Below are 14648 nucleotides of genomic sequence, written 5' to 3'. Positions count from 1 at the left end.
GGGACTCTTCTCCAGGTTCATCTCTCTGTAGGTGATTTTTGTTATGGAAGGTTTGGGAATCGATTCCTTTTAGGTGGTTGTAGAATTTAATGTATCTTTTCTGGATTTTGATAAATAACAGCCTAATTCTGCTTTGCATGCATTATTTGGGGTTTTACATTGTAAACAGAGGATATTTTTGCAGTATTCAAATCTCTCCCTCAGACACAGGAGCAGTAAAACTGTCATTAGCTTCATGTTTCTGCTGCACCAGTCTTGTGAGCACATACAGCATGCCCCCAAACTCACAGCCAATGACAGCCTTCCATAGCTCCTTCCTGCATCCTCACTCCCCCTACTGTTCCCATCTAAAACAACTCGGGGGTTTCTCCACTGAGGGATGTGGGCTGATAAATGGTGAGAGCTGGAGGCATCAGCAGCTGAGACTGTGCTACCGTCAGAGCTTCAATCTCTCCTCAGAGTCACCGATCTGATAGCAACGACTCCGCATCAGCATTACAGCACATCATAAATCTGATTGATTTAAAAGTTGTGTGATCTCCATTCTCCCCAGCGCTTACCGGGCTTAAAGACCTACCCTCCATGTCACATGACCCTAGTGTGTGCACTACCGTTTCCATATTTCCTCATTATGACCGTAGTGTGTGCACTACCGTTTCCATATTTCCTCATTATGACCGTAGTGTGTGCACTACCGTTTCCATATATCCTCATTATGACCGTAGTGTGTGCACTAACTACCGTTTCCATATTTCCTCATTATGACCGTAGTGTGTGCACTACCGTTTCCATATTACCTCATTATGACCGTAGTGTGTGCACTACCGTTTCCATATATCCTCATTATGACCGTAGTGTGTGCACTACCGTTTCCATATTTCCTCATTATGACCGTAGTGTGTGCACTACCGTTTCCATATTTCCTCATTATGACCGTAGTGTGTGCACTACCGTTTCCATATTTCCTCATTATGACCGTAGTGTGTGCATTACCGTTTCCATATTTCCTCATTATGACCGTAGTGTGTGCACTACCGTTTCCATATTTCCTCATTATGACCGTAGTGTGTGCACTACCGTTTCCATATATCCTCATTATGACCGTAGTGTGTGCACTACCGTTTCCATATTTCCTCATTATGACCGTAGTGTGTGCACTACCATTTCCATATTTCCTCATTATGACCGTAGTGTGTGCACTACCGTTTCCATATATCCTCATTATGACCGTAGTGTGTGCACTACAGTTTCCATATTTCCTCATTATGACCGTAGTGTGTGCACTACCGTTTCCATATATCCTCATTATGACCGTAGTGTGTGCACTACCGTTTCCATATTTCCTCATTATGACCGTAGTGTGTGCACTACCGTTTCCATATTTCCTCATTATGACCGTAGTGTGTGCACTACCGTTTCCATATTTCCTCATTACCACCATTTCCATCACATCTTTGCAGTGTGGCTTGTAAAACAAGGCTTCTGGACAATCAAAACCATTAGCACAAGCCATTTGAAGTAAATGGGAACCAACTGGGCTGGCCACAAGTGTAAACAGGCCAATTTGAATGCAGCTTAGAACACCTACTACCCAGAGTTGACATGTCAGTGGGAGAAAAGCAGGCAGGGGGGAGTGTGATGACAATCATCAATTGGCATTGAGACAATGAGATTACGTATATTAATGAATGACTGTAAAGATCACATAATGCTTGATGCTTCTAGGAATCTCACATATCAATACATTATCACCATATTATGCACTCCCGACTCATGTGGGAGGGGTGGATGGGGGACGTGTAGTCTGATCGGAGATACAGCACCAGAAGTGAACATGTGAAAGGTGAGCTATCAGGTTAGTCCGGAAAAAAGGTCAAACTTATTCATAACTAGATTGTTTAGTTAATGCATAGTTAATGCATACAGTCCATGCATATGGGCCTAGAGGCATTCTAAACAAGAGCCAAATAGCTACTTTTAACCAACATAACTAGTACTTGGTGAGAGGTGAACATATAGGCCTTTTGTGGTTTTGAAAAACAACCAAGCAGCAAATTCCAATGACAAACACCCGCGCGTGAAGTTATGCCAATCCCTGGCATGTAATTAACCAGAAACGCTGTTACAGAACTTCACATACCATGCCACCCCTCATCCCCCTATATAACCCCTCCCCTCCAGACATGCCACCCCTCATCCCCCTATATGACCCCTCCCCTCCAGACATGCCACCCCTCATCCCCCTATATAACCCCTCCCCTCCAGACATGCCACCCCTCATCCCCCTATATGACCCCTCCCCTCCAGACATGCCACCCCTCATCCCCCTATATGACCCCTCCCCTCCAGACATGCCACCCCTCATCCCCCTATATAACCCCTCCCCTCCAGACATGCATTTACATTTACATTTAAGTCATTTAGCAGACGCTCTTATCCAGAGCGACTTACAAATTGGTGCATTCACCTTATGACATCCAGTGGGACAGTCACTTAACAATAGTGCATCTAAAACTTAGGGGGGGTGGGGTGAGAGGGATTACTTAACCTATCCTAGGTATTCCTTAAAGAGGTGGGGTTTCAGGTGTCTCCGGAAGGTGGTGATTGACTCCGCTGTCCTGGCGTCGTGAGGGAGTTTGTTCCACCATTGGGGGGCCAGGGCATCGAACAGTTTTGACTGGGCTGAGCGGGAGCTGTACTTCCTCAGTGGTAGGGAGGCGAGCAGGCCAGAGGTGGATGAACGCAGTGCCCTTGTTTGGGTGTAGGGCCTGATCAGAGCCTGGAGGTACTGAGGTGCCGTTCCCCTCACAGCTCCGTAGGCAAGCACCATGGTCTTGTAGCGGATGCGAGCTTCAACTGGAAGCCAGTGGAGAGAACGGAGGAGCGGGGTGACGTGAGAGAACTTGGGAAGGTTGAACACCAGACGGGCTGCGGCGTTCTGGATGAGTTGAAGGGGTTTAATGGCACAGGCAGGGAGCCCAGCCAACAGCGAGTTGCAGTAATCCAGACGGGAGATGACAAGTGCCTGGATTAGGACCTGCGCCGCTTCCTGTGTGAGGCAGGGTCGTACTCTGCGGATGTTGTAGAGCATGAACCTACAGGAACGGGCCACCGCCTTGATGTTAGTTGAGAACGACAGGGTGTTGTCAGGATCACGCCAAGGTTCTTGGCGCTCTGGGAGGAGGACACAATGGAGTTGTCGACCGTGATGGCGAGATCATGGAACGGGCAGTCCTTCCCCGGGAGGAAGAGCAGCTCCGTCTTGCCGAGGTTCAGCTTGAGGTGGTGATCCGTCATCCACACTGATATGTCTGCCAGACATGCAGAGATGCGATTCGCCACCTGGTCATCAGAAGGGGGAAAGGAGAAGATTAATTGTGTGTCGTCTGCATAGCAATGATAAGAGAGACCATGTGAGGTTATGACAGAGCCAAGTGACTTGGTGTATAGCGAGAATAGGAGAGGGCCAAGAACAGAGCCCTGGGGACACCAGTGGTGAGAGCGCGTGGTGAGGAGACAGATTCTCGCCACGCCACCTGGTAGGAGCGACCTGTCAGGTAGGACGCAATCCAAGCGTGGGCCGCGCCGGAGATGCCCAACTCGGAGAGGGTGGAGAGGAGGATCTGATGGTTCACAGTATCGAAGGCAGCCGATAGATCTAGAAGGATGAGAGCAGAGGAGAGAGAGTTAGCTTTAGCAGTGCGGAGCGCCTCCGTGATACAGAGGAGAGCAGTCTCAGTTGAATGACTAGTCTTGAAACCTGACTGATTTGGATCAAGAAGGTCATTCAGAGAGAGATAGCGGGAGAGCTGGCCAAGGACGGCACGTTCAAGAGTTTTGGAGAGAAAAGAAAGAAGGGATACTGGTCTGTAATTGTTGACATCGGAGGGATCGAGTGTAGGTTTTTTCAGAAGGGGTGCAACTCTCGCTCTCTTGAAGACGGAAGGGACGTAGCCAACGGTCAGGGATGAGTTGATGAGCGAGGTGAGGTAAGGGAGAAGGTCTCCGGAAATGGTCTGGAGAAGAGAGGAGGGGATAGGGTCAAGCGGGCAGGTTGTTGGGCGGCCGGCCGTCACAAGACGCGAGATTTCATCTGGAGAGAGAGGGGAGAAAGAGGTCAGAGCACAGGGTAGGGCAGTGTGAGCAGAACCAGCGGTGTCGTTTGACTTAGCAAACGAGGATCGGATGTCGTCGACCTTCTTTTCAAAATGGTTGACGAAGTCATCTGCAGAGAGGGAGGAGGGGGGAGGTGGCGGAGGATTCAGGAGGGAGGAGAAGGTGGCAAAGAGCTTCCTAGGGTTAGAGGCAGATGCTTGGAATTTAGCGTGGTAGAAAGTGGCTTTAGCAGCAGAGACAGAGGAGGAAAATGTAGAGAGGAGGGAGTGAAAGGATGCCAGGTCCGCAGGGAGGCGAGTTTTCCTCCATTTCCGCTCAGCTGCCCGGAGCCCTGTTCTGTGAGCTCGCAATGAGTCATCGAGCCACGGAGCGGGAGGGGAGGACCGAGCCGGCCTGGAGGATAGGGGACATAGAGAGTCAAGGGATGCAGAGAGGGAGGAGAGGAGGGTTGAGGAGGCAGAATCAGGAGATAGGTGGGAGAAGGTTTGAGCGGAGGGAAGAGATGATAGGATGGAAGAGGAGAGAGTAGCGGGGGAGAGAGCGAAGGTTGGGACGGCGCGATACCATCCGAGTAGGGGCAGTGTGGGAGGTGTTGGATGAGAGCGAGAGGGAAAAGGATACAAGGCAGTGGTCGGAGACTTGGAGGGGAGTTGCAGTGAGGTTAGTGGAAGAACAGCATCTAGTAAAGATGAGGTCGAGCGTATTGCCTGCCTTGTGAGTAGGGGGAAGGTGAGAGGGTGAGGTCAAAAGAGGAGAGGAGTGGAAAGAAGGAGGCAGAGAGGAAAGAGTCAAAGGTAGACGTGGGGAGGTTAAAGTCGCCCAGAACTGTGAGAGGTGAGCCGTCCTCAGGAAAGGAGCTTATCAAGGCATCAAGCTCATTGATGAACTCTCCGAGGGAACCTGGAGGGCGATAAATGCCACCCCTCATCCCCCTATATGACCCCTCCCCTCCAGACATGCCACCCCTCATCCCCCTATATGACCCCTCCCCTCCAGACATGCCACCCCTCATCCCCCTATATGACCCCTCCCCTCCAGACATGCCACTGCCATTTTAAATGACCACATTGTTCTCCTAGCTTTTCCCAGTCAAAGCCCCTACACCACCACCTCAAACCTGGAATGAAGGATCACTGCTGCCACCTGCCTCTAGCATGTGTGAACAACGGCCATTACAGTTACAGTATTTACACATGTAGTAGTACTTTTCTCAGTTAAACTAACAAAATGTAGTAAAACCTTTTTGATTTACCAAATAAAATAAAAATGTATTGGTCACATACACATGGTTAGCAGATGTTAATTGCAAGTGTAGGGAAATGCTTGTGCTTCTGGTTCAGACGGCACAGTAATATCTAACACGTAATCTAACAAATCCCCAACAACTACCTAAATCCCCCCCAAAAAAGGGGGTGAATGAGAATATGTACATATAAATATATGGATGGGTGATGGCCGTGCGGCATAGAAAAGGTGCAATAGATGGTGTAAAATACAGTATATACATATGTTATGAGTAATGTAAGATATGTAAACATTATTCAAGTGGCATTGTATAAAGTGACTAGTGATCCATTTGTTAAAGTGGCCAGTGATTGGGTCTCCATTTAGCCAGCAGCCTCTCTGAGTTAGTGATTGCTATTTAGCAGTCTGATGGCCTTGAGATCTCTCAGTCCCAGCTTTGATGTACCTGTACTGACCTCGCTTTCTGGATGGTAACGGGGTGAACAGGCAGTAGCTCAGGTGGTCGTCTTTGATTATCTTTTTGGCCTTCCTGTGACATCGGTGCTATAGGTATCACGGAGGGCAGGTAGTTTGCTCCCGGTGATGCGTTGTGCAGACCGCACCACCCTCTGGAGGGCCTTGCAGTTGAGGGAAGAGCAGTTGCTGTACCAGGTTGTGATACAGCCCGACAGGATGCTCTCGATTGTGGATCTGTAAAAGTTAGTCAGAGTTTTGGGTGACAGGCCAAATTTCTTTAGCCTCCTGTGGTTGAAGAGGCGCTATTGCGCCTTCTTCACCACGCTGTCTGTGTGGGTGAACCATTTCAGTTTGTCCATGATCTGGGGGAGGTGCTCCCTCTGCTGTTTCCTGAAGTCCACAATCATCTCACTCAGCGTCAACAAAATAAAGGAGAGGTTGTTTTCCTGACACCACACTCCAAGTGCCCTCACCTCCTCCCTGTAGACTGTCTCGCCGTTGTTGGTAATCAAGCCCACTACTGTTGTGTCATCTGCAAACTTGATGATTGAGTTGGATTGATGGCAGCATTCGCGTGAAACTGAAAGCGCGAACGACTGCATTTAATCAGGGCAAGGTGACTGGTAACATGACCGAATACAAACAGTGCAGCTATTCCCTCCGCAAGGCTATCAAACAAGCTAAGCGTCAGTATAGAGACAAAGTAGAATCTCAATTCAACGGCTCAGACACAAGAGGTATGTGGCAGGGTCTACAGTCAATCACGGACTACAAGAAGAAAACCAGCCCAGTCACGGACCAGGATGTCTTGCTCCCAGGCAGACTAAATAACTTTTTTGCCCGCTTTGAGGACAATACAGTGCCACTGACACGGCCTGCAAGGAAAACATGCGGACTCTCCTTCACTGCAGCCGAGGTGAGTAAAACATTTAAACGTGTTAAACCTCGCAAGGCTGCAGGCCCAGAAGGCATCCCCAGCCGCGCCCTCAGAGCATGCGCAGACCAGCTGGCCGGTGTGTTTACGGACATATTCAATCAATCCTTATACCAGTCTGCTGTTCCCACATGCTTCAAGAGGGCCACCATTGTTCCTGTTCCCAAGAAAGCGAAGGTAACTGAGCTAAACGACTACTGCCCCGTAGCACTCACTTCCGTCATCATGAAGTGCTTTGAGAGACTAGTCAAAGACCATATCACCTCCACTCTACCTGACACCCAATACCCACTCCAATTTGCTTACCGCCCAAATAGGTCCACAGACGATGCAATCTCAACCACACTGCACACTGCCCTAACCCATCTGAACAAGAGGAATACCGATGTGAGAATGCTGTTCATCGACTACAGCTTGGCATTCAACACCATAGTACCCTCCAAGCTCATCATCAAGCTCGAGACCCTGGGTCTCGACCCCGCCCTGTGCAACTGGGTACTGGACTTCCTGATGGGCCGCCCCCAGATGGTGAGGGTAGGCAACAACATCTCCACCCCGCTGATCCTCAACACTGGGGCACCACAAGGGTGCGTTCTGAGCCCTCTCCTGTACTCCCTGTTCACCCACGACTGCGTGGCCACGCACGCCTCCAACTCAATCATCAGGTTTGAGGACGACACAACAGTGGTAGGCTTGATTACCAACAATGACGAGACGGACTACGGGGAGGAGGTGAGGGCCCTCGGAGTGTGGTGTCAGGAAAAATAACCTCACACTCAACGTCAACAAAACTAAGGAGATGATTGTGGACTTCAGGAAACAGCAGAGGGAACACCCCCCTATCCACATTGATGGAACAGTAGTGGAGAGGGTAGTAAGTTTTAAGTTCCTCGGCATACACATTACAGACAAACTGAATTGGTCCACTCACACAGACAGCATGGTGAAGAAGGCGCAGCAGCGCCTCTTCAACCTCAGGAGGCTGAAGAAATTCGGCTTGTCACCAAAAGCACTCACAAACTTCTACAGATGCACAATCGAGAGCATCCTGGCGGGCTGTATCACCGCCTGGTACGGCAACTGCTCCGCCCACAACCGTAAGGCTCTCCAGAGGGTAGTGAGGTCTGCACAACGCATCACCGGGGGCAAACTACCTGCCCTCCAGGACACCTACACCACCCGATGTTACAGGAAGGCCATAAAGATCATCAAGGACAACAACCACCCTGCCTGTTCACCCCGCTATCATCCAGAAGGCGAGGTCAGTACAGGTGCATCAAAGTTGGGACAGAGAGACTGAAAAACAGCTTCTATCTCAAGGCCATCAGACTGTTAAACAGCCACCACTAACATTGAGTGGCTGCTGTCAACACACTGACACTGACTCAACTCTAGCCACTTTAATAATGGGAATTGATGGGAAATTATGTCAAATATATCACTAGCCACTTTAAACAACGCTACCTAATATAATGTTACATACCCTACATTATTCATCTCATATGCATACGTATATACTGTACACTATATCATCTACTGCATCCTTATGTAATACATGTATCACTAGCCACTTTAACTATGCCACTTTGTTTACATACTCATCTCATATGTATATACTGTACTCGATACCATCTACTGTAACTTGCCTATGCTGCTCTGTACCATCACTCATTCATATATCTTTATGTACATATTCTTTATCCCCTTACTCTGTGTATAAAACAGTAGTTTTGGAATTGTTAGTTAGATTACTTGTTGGCTATCGTTCCTTGTCGTTCTCAACTAACATCAAGGCGGTGGCCCGTTCCTGTAGGTTCATGCTCTACAACATCCGCAGAGTACGACCCTGCCTCACACAGGAAGCGGCGCAGGTCCTAATCCAGGCACTTGTCATCTCCCGTCTGGATTACTGCAACTCGCTGTTGGCTGGGCTCCCTGCCTGTGCCATTAAACCCCTACAACTCATCCAGAACGCCACAGCCCGTCTAGTGTTCAACCTTCCCAAGTTCTCTCACGTCACCCCGCTCCTCCGCTCTCTCCACTGGCTTCCAGTTGAAGCTCGCATCCGCTACAAGACCATGGTGCTTGCCTACGGAGCTGTGAGGGGAACGGCACCTCAGTACCTCCAGGCTCTGATCAGGCCCTACACCCAAATAAGGGCACTGCGTTCATCCACCTCTGGCCTGCTCGCCTCCCTACCACTGAGGAAGTACAGTTCCCGCTCAGCCCAGTCAAAACTGTTCGCTGCTCTGGCTCCCCAATGGTGGAACAAACTCCCTCACGACGCCAGGACAGCGGAGTCAATCACCACCTTCCGGAGACACCTGAAACCCCACCTCTTTAAGGAATACTTAGGATAGGATAAAGTAATCCTTCTCACCCCCCCCTCCCCCCCTTAAAATAGTTAGATGCACTATTGTAAAGTGGTTGTTCCACTGGATGTCATAAGGTGAATGCACCAATTTGTAAGTCGCTCTGGATAAGAGCGTCTGCTAAATGACTTAAATGTAAAAATGTAAATGGCTATTACTGCATTGTCGGAACTAGAAGCACAAGCATTTCGCTACACTCGCATTAACATCTGCTAACCATGTGTATGTGACAAATCAAATTTGATTTGGAGGCATGCATGGCCACACAGTTGTGGGTGAACAGGGAGTACAGGGGGGGGGGGGTCTGAGCACACACCCTTGTGGGGCCCCAGTGTTGAGGGTCAGCAAGGTGGAGATGTTGTTTCCTACCTTCACCACCACCTGGGGGTGGCCGGTCAGAAAGTCCAGGACCCAATTACACAGGGCGTGGTTGAGGCCCAGGGCCTCCAGCTTGATGATGAGCTTGGAGGGTACTATGGTGTTGAATGCTGAGCTGTAGTCAATGAACAGCATTCTTACATAGGTATTCATCTTGTCCAGATAGGGCAGTGTGCAGGCGAATGAAGTGGGTCTAGGGTGGCCGGTAAGGTGGAGGTGATATGATGCTTGACTAGTCTATCAAAGCACCTCATGATGACAGAAGTGAGTGCTACGGGGCGGTAGTCATTTAGTTCAGTTATCTTTGCCTTCTTGGGTACAGGAACAATGGTATCTATCTTGAAGCAGACTGGGATAGGGAGCGATTGAATATGTCCATAAACACACCAGCCAGCTGGTCTGCGCGTGCTCCGAGGACGTGGCTAAGGATGCCGTCTGGGCCAGCAGCCGTTTAAATGTTTTACTCATGCCGGCCCCGGAGAAGGAGAGGGATGCAGCTCTTGTTAGGAGGCCACGAAGGTGGAACTGTTTTATCCTCAAAGCGGGCAAAGAAGGTGTTTAGTTTGTCTGGAAGCGTAATGTCAGTGTCCGTGACGTGGCTGGTTTTCTTCATGTAGTCTGTGATTTCCTGTAGACCCTGCCACATACGTCTCATGTCCCATGTTTTCTGAAGATATTTTACACAAGAGTTAAATAATCTCATGAAATGCAATGCATCAATTCCCATCAAAACATGACCTAATAAATCTAGTGCACAGATCCAGGAGTTTCTCATAAAAAGTTACACCATATTTCATAAGCTGTTGAATCAAGATGTGTTCCATTAGAGCAGACATCCAACAAAATGAAAAGAATAAAAATACAATGAATACTTTTAGATAAGCAGTGCTACAGGGCAATTGCTCTCAAAGTTGATACAACGTTTTTTACCCCCACTAAATTAGTCTTTTCACCAATCACATTAGATCTTTTTAGAGTTGATCTGATTGGTCAAAATATCAATTGTGGGGAAATAATTGTGATATTGGGCTGCCTGTCTAAGCAGCCTAAGTGTTTCCATTCCCAATTTAAAACCCACACCTATTAATTCCAAATGATAAGTAAAATTATTTATTTAACAATCGATTAACTTATCAAGAATATCTATATCCAATTGAGCGGTTATACGTTCGAATGACTTAAAAATCGGTATTGTATAAAGTAAAAATAAAAACTTTTCCTAGCGGCTCCATCCATATTGTTACCCAACCAAGTCATATTGGGGCGTAAACAATCTGTTCTCTTTCCCTCCAAATGTAATATAACACAATTCAACAAGTCTACACCTCCAGTACGTGCTCATTTCCATTGTTAGCTAATTAATCATGGAGTCAACCAATTACAAACTATTGGAAATCATTTGTGGACATATTTAAAATATATTTAACAAAAACTAATTGTCGCGCAAAAGTTTCATTTAAAAACCTGTAGTTTAAACTGACCTGCAACTGCTCGGATTGAGCTGGTTGAAACGTGCCCAAACTATTGAGGGAGTACAAGCACACGATGTTCACGTATCAGGCTATATAGGAAACCAGGCCAGCCTATAGATACATGAGGTGGGTGGGGCAATCTGAGACATGAGCGCGCAAGACATTTAAGTGTGGATACAGGTCGCACAGACCCGTCTGAATAGAATATGATCGATTACACGTATTTCGAGTCGGAGAAAGAATGTTTCTTTATTGGTCATTGATAACTTTGTCCTATACATGAAAGTATTGTATCGCTTTCGTTGACTGAAAATAGGTTATTAATCCAACGCGCAACCGACAGACATTTAGCACACAAATGGTTAGTTTAGCGCTCTGCTGTGTAGGCTAGTTGTACGTAGTTGAACTCTAGTCTTAAGGCAGGGATGGGCAACTCCAGTTCTCGGGAGCCCGATTGGTGTCACACTTCTGGCCCCTGGTCTAATGCCATGGTGATGGAGGACAGAAGCTATACATTATTATAAACTGGGTGCTGATTGGCTGACAGTCACGGTATACCAGACGGTATGAAAAAGAAAAGGGAGAGCCGCAAACTCTAGGAGCTCAGAAGCAATAATATAATAACCATCGTATCGACAGACAAGCTGTCTTCACCAGGGTATACCACGGGTATGACGAAACATGTATTTTTACTGCTATAATTACGTTAACCGGTGTATTATGTAACCAGTTTATAATAGCAATATGGCACCTCGGGGGTTTGTGGTATATGGCCAATATACCAACTGAAAAGAAACAGCCACCGTAAATGTGTTATGAAACAACTGAACTACCGAGACCGATATACGGCTAAGGGCTGTATCCAGGCACTCTGCGTTGTGTCTTAAATACAACTACAAATTGCTTAAATAGGTCTAAAGAAATGTTGAACGTTAATATCTATTCCTCTTGTCAACACTATCCTAGAACAAATAGCAGAACTCTCAGCAACCCCCATCTTCCTCTTTCCGTTTAGGTTGCTTTACCCTCTCCAGAATGTGTTCTCCTTGTGTGAAACTTTCCCACTCCCTCCTCTTCCCAGCTAGTCCCCATTTGGGTAGTTACCCTCAAATAACGGCTAGTAGGCCTGTGTGTATAGCTTAACATTTACCATCCCCTCCCCCTTCATGCTAGTCACATGAACTCAGCGGAATGTATGGAGTTTGCAGGGTGGAGATGGACAACCATCCCTTATGGTGTCTCGGTAGTTCAGTTGTTTCATAACACATCTACGGTGGCTCTTGTTTCTTTTCAGTTGAAAGGCTGCTTTCACTTTGTTTTCATTCGTTAATCTCCGTTTCTTGTCCATTAAGTGCAACCTGCCTATAGGGAATTCCATTAGGTCTACACTATTTGAAAAAGGCGCACCCCGTCCAACGTGTGAGACCTGCGCGATAGAAGACAGCACATTCAATTCAATTCAAGGGCTTTATTGGCATGGGAAACGTGTTGACATTGCCAAAGCAAGTGAGGTAGATAATATATAAAGTGAAATAAACAATCAAAATTAACACATACACATACAGGTAGATAATATATAAAGTGAAATAAACAATCAAAATTAACACATACAGAAGTTTCAAAACAATAAAGACATTACAAATGTCATATTATATATATACAGTTTTTTAAACAATGTACACATTCACTATCTCCTACCCGAATGATGGTGGAGTGTGAAATCATCATGTGTTCATTTTGATACAGGCCAATCCCACATTTAGGTCCAACCCCTCTCTATAGGCAGCGTCAAGGGCAAATGTTTCTATGTTTTGCTTCTCTGCTGACTCGGATTTGTACTGTATACTGTACTGTGTAGGCTTGTGTTTTGGATAGCGACACTCACAGGTTTACATCTATTTGCCAGTCATATTGGCCCCCTGGTTCGTGGAGCGAGGGTTGTGTCTGTGTGTGACATCCCACTGTAGGGATAGCCTCTCCTATTTGGTTGAAAATATAGTCACTTGCCTCACTATTTTTCCTAATTCCCACGTTCGGGTGGAGAGGCTATCCTTCAAATTTACCAAAATGTGTTAGGGCCTAGCCATGTTGATGTTGCAAAGTTTGGTAGGCAAATGGTTGGATGTATTTTTTAGCCATCATAAAACGGCTATATATAAATTCTAAGTACAATGCATGTAAATTGAAAACACCAACATGTCTCTCCTTATGTCAATTCTAAAGTGCTGGCGATAAGAAAGCCATCTGGTGGATAGGTAAGCCACTGATTAAAGTCCCTTAATTCTGGTCAGACACTGCCCTCTATTGGAGGCTAAAAGGTATCACACTGAGGTCTCATGTCAAAATTGAAATCATGTCAGATTCTACGGTGCATTCGGAAAGAATTCACATACCTTCCCCTTTCCCACATGTTGTTACATTATAGCCTTATTCCAAAACATAATACCCAATAATGACAAAGCGAAAACAGGTTTAGAAATTTTAGCAAATGTATAAGGAACAAAAATACAATTACCTTATTTACATAAATATTCAAACCCTTAGATATGAGACTCAAAATTGAGCTCAGGTGCATCCGCTCTTCCATTGATCATACTTGAGATGAATCTACAACTTGATTGGAGTCCACCTGTGGTAAATTCAATTTATTGGGCATGATTTGGAAAGGCACACACATGTCTATTTAAGGTCCCACAGATGACAGTGGATGTCAGAGCAAAAAAACAAGCCATGAAGTCAAAGGAATTGTCCGTAGAGCTCCGAGACAGGATTGTATCGAGGCACAGATCTGCTGAAAGGTACCAAAAAATGTCTGCAGCTTTGGATGTACCCAAGAACACAGTGGCCTCCATCATTCTTAAATGGAAGAAGTTTGGAACCACCAACTCTTCCTAGAGATGTCTGCCTGTCCAAACTGAGCAATCAGGGGAGAAGGGCCTTGGTCAGGGAGGTGACAAATAATCCAATGGTCACTCTGACAGATCTCCAGAGTTCCTCTGTGGCGATGGGAGAATCTTCCAGGACAACCATCTTTGAAGCACTCCACTACTCTTGACTTTATGCTAGTAGCCAGGCGGAAGGCACATGACAGCCCGCTTTGAGTTTGCCTAAAGGCACCTAAAGGACTCTCAGACCATGAGAAAAAAGATTATCTGGGTTGATGAAACCAAGATTGAATTCTTTGGCCTGAATGCCAAATGTCACGTCTGGAGGAAACCTGGCACCATCCCTACAGTGAATCATGGTGTTGGCAACATCACACTGCGGGTATGTTTTTTAGCGGCAGGGACTGGGAGACAAGTCAGGATCGAGGGAAAGATTAACGGCACAAAGTAGAGATCCTTGATGAAAACCTTTTCCAAAACACTCAGGACCTGCCTGACTGGGGCGAAGTTTCACCTTCCAACAGGGCAACAACCCTAAGCACACAGCCAAGACAACGCAGGAGTGGCTTCGGGACAAGTTTCTGAATGTCCTCGAGTGGCCCAGAATGAACCCAATCAAACGTCTCTGGAGACGTGAAAATAGCTGTGCAGCAACGCTCGCCATCCAACATGCTAGAGCTTGAGGGTCTGCAGAGAATGGGAGAAACTCGCCAAATACAGGTGTGTCAAGCTTGTAGCATCATACCCTAGAATACTCTAGGCTGTAATCACTGCCAAGATACTTCAAAGT

The sequence above is a fragment of the Oncorhynchus gorbuscha genome, linkage group LG19 (genome assembly GCF_021184085.1).
Source record: "Oncorhynchus gorbuscha isolate QuinsamMale2020 ecotype Even-year linkage group LG19, OgorEven_v1.0, whole genome shotgun sequence".
Lineage (NCBI taxonomy): Eukaryota > Metazoa > Chordata > Actinopteri > Salmoniformes > Salmonidae > Oncorhynchus > Oncorhynchus gorbuscha.
The sequence above is the reverse complement of the archived record's forward strand: the minus strand, read 5'-3'. Positions refer to the sequence as shown.